Source organism: Eretmochelys imbricata, chromosome 26 (assembly GCF_965152235.1).
Source record: "Eretmochelys imbricata isolate rEreImb1 chromosome 26, rEreImb1.hap1, whole genome shotgun sequence".
Lineage (NCBI taxonomy): Eukaryota > Metazoa > Chordata > Testudines > Cheloniidae > Eretmochelys > Eretmochelys imbricata.
The window spans coordinates 15,308,150-15,311,242 of NC_135597.1; positions in this window are offsets into that span (position 1 = coordinate 15,308,150).

Below are 3,093 nucleotides of genomic sequence, written 5' to 3' on the forward strand. Positions count from 1 at the left end.
TCTCACCCCCAATCCATCCCAGGGAACGGCACAGCCACCAGGACAGAAACTAGTCAAAGGGGGGGCAGGGGGAGAGGCAATCCCTGGGTTTTGGGGAGCAGGACAGGCTGGCTAGGAGGTACCATGCTTTGTACAGGTGGGAGTGTCCCTGCATTTGGGGGTGGGGGGAGCTTCAGCAAGGGGCGTCCCTTCCGGGGCCCAGAGCAGCACTTGATCTGCAGGTCAGGGGGCTGAGGGAAAAGGGCTGCAGCTCTCACTGTATTACAGCTGCGACAGGTGGGCTCTGCCAGCGCCAGCTCGTTGTGCTGGACATGCTGTTCCCCACTTTGCCCTGGGCACCAGGCCCCTGTTCCGAAGCCTTATTTTACAAGTGGGGAAACATGGGCCAGAGCTTGGGTGAGATGCCGGGAACCCTCAGCTCCCTGGTCAGTGGTGCTGGTGTCAGGCCGGAGTTACTCCATGGCCCCCAGAGGAGTCGTTCTGGCTTCACACTGAGCAGCAGCCTCACCGCCCCATGGAATCAGAGGTGGCAACTCAGCCCAGGGCCCTTGGGTGCTCCTGGGAGATCATTTTCACACCCCTGTTCAGTTTAATTCAGGCAGTCTGTAACCAGCTGAGGTACAGGCCAGCCCCTGTGGAGCATGGGATTGCTGATCCAGCACTAGCAAAGCCCTTTACTGAGGGCCTGGTCCAGCTGCGCTCTGGCCACCAAAGCCCCTTGGGGGCAGGGCTGGTGCACAGTGAACAGCGGCGAGGGCCAGCCCTGTACAGTGATGGTGACGTTTGCACTCTGCCAGCCCAGCCTGCCTGCTCCCTTATTCAGCTGAACCAGGCCTCCCTGCTCAGCTGGGTCCTGTCCTCTCTGGGCACTGGTGGGCTCTGGCTCCACCCAGGCCCCACTGCACCTTCCTGTTAGAGCCAACGTCCGTGTCAAGGCAGGGGGCAGCCTACCCTGCACCAGCGATGGTCTGTTTAAACTGGGCAGGGACCCACAGCTTGCCCCCAGCTCTGGTACCACCCAGCCCTGGGGCGTGAACACAGGCCCTGCTGTGAGCCAGCTCTTGAATAGCTCATGGATCAAGGATGTGAGGAGAAAGCCCAGCCTGCAGGCAAATAGCACCTACACATAACTGGCATGGGCCTGATCCAGCAACCATGCTCCTCTGATCCCCCCCCAGCTCCGCCAGTGCCTGTCACTCACAGGCCCCTGCTGTCCCTGCCCCAGGCTTCCCCCAGCAGAGGGATTTGGGCCACTTCCTGTAATAGGTAAAGGGACCGTCAGTGACCCACAGCGCCTGGAGAGAGACCGAGCTGCCCGGGAGAAAGGCTTTAAGGGCTCTTTGAGTCACAGGGCTACGCCTGTCTGAAGCTGTACTGAGTGTTGCTGCCCTGAACCCAGGCACCCTGTCTCCCTGCCCCCACCCGCTCTGACCCCTGGACCGCAGTTGTCTCAGAGCCAGGAATAGAACCCTGGTGTCCTGGCTTCCAGGCCCGACTGCTCTAAGGCCGGCTAATGCTGTCCGTGCCGAGGGGGCCTGGGGCTCCCAGTGCTGCTGACCTGGTGCCGCGCAGGCAGCCTGTGGCCTCCTGCTCCACTTAGCTACCCCCAGCCCAAGCTAAAGCCTTTAAGCCTCTTTCCTGGAGCCATCTTCATCCAAACAGTCCTTGAGGGACTTTCTCTGCCTTGGCTGCCCCTGATCACTCCAGGTGAGCAGGGCTGACAGCAGTGGGAGGATGATCTTGCCCCCAGGTGTGTGGGGGGAGGGTCCATCCAGGGACAGTGCTGGGGGGGTCCAATCCTGCACTCCCACCCCACAGCAAAACCTGTCTAGGCTGCAGTGGTGAGTCCTGCCCTGCTGCACCCCCACCCCGGGGCAGTGAGCTCTCTGGCTCCCAGGAACCAGCCCCTTTGAGGGGTTGGGGGGCTGGCTGGAGTCACACTGTGACGGAGCCAGGGAGCTGCCTCCTGTGGGGTTCCTTTAATGGTGGGGGTGGGAGGAGGGCAGGTTTGTGTCTCCCACAGCCTGGCTAGAACCTTTGCCCCGCTCCCCACCAGCCTTACAGAGCCCATGGCACTGCCAGGCCCCCCCCTCACGGCTGGACAAGAGCACCAGTGGGCACAGGCCTGAAAGCTGGAATCTGATAGAGGCACATGGTGCTAGGGGGCAGAGGGGCTCAGTGGGGGGGTGCCATGGGGAGCGGCAGGAGGGTTGAAAACACCATGGAAGTTGGGGCAGCTGGAGATGGAGTCAGCAGCACCAGAGAGCAGGTCAGGTTTGTAACCAGCCCTGCTGTGTCGCTCCCAGCGCCCAGCCCTGCGCCGATGCAAAACGCCCAGGCTGGGGGGCTCCGGCAACACTTGCTGCCAGGAGGCAGCTCTGGGGGTCGCTGCCTGTTCCCTGCAGGGCAGGCTGCATGGCAGGGAGCTCGCTTGTGCGCAGGCCAAGGGGTAACCGTGCCCTGCAGTGCCTTCCACAGAGCTTCACCCCCACAGCACCTAGCCGCAGGGCAGGCACCTACAGGGAAGGGCACAGAGCCTCCTCTGGCACCCACACAGGACACTCATGGTGTGGGGATCCGCAGCTGGGTAGGAGCAGGAGCCTGGGTGGGGGGCAGGACCTCGGGGGGGGGGGGGGATTGCAGTTAAAAGCAAGAGGCTGAGCTGCCTTTCTTGTGGGGGGCTCCTACAGGCATTGGGGGACACAGAGACCAGGCTGCAGCCACAAGGCAAGTCAGCTAAACACGCTCAGGAGAGTCTGGAGTCCTGCCCCACGCCTCAGCCCCCGTGCCCAGCAGCACAGAGAGGGCACTGCAGCATGGTTCAGGCTGGAGAACTCCCCCAGCCACTCCTGCAGCCAGCCCAACAGCTCTGGTACTGCGGAAGAGACGGGGAAACGGACGCACCCAGACAGGGCAACTTTCCAGCAGAGCCGGACCCACATCCTGTGCTCCAACCCCCACCCCACGCAAACTCTTTGGCAGGGGAGGGAGAGCCAGTGTGGACGGGAAGCTAGGCTGCCGCTAACCCCATCCCACAGGCAGTGCACAGGGAACAGCCCCAGGTTTAGAAACAAGGCGCTTTATTGGGAGGAA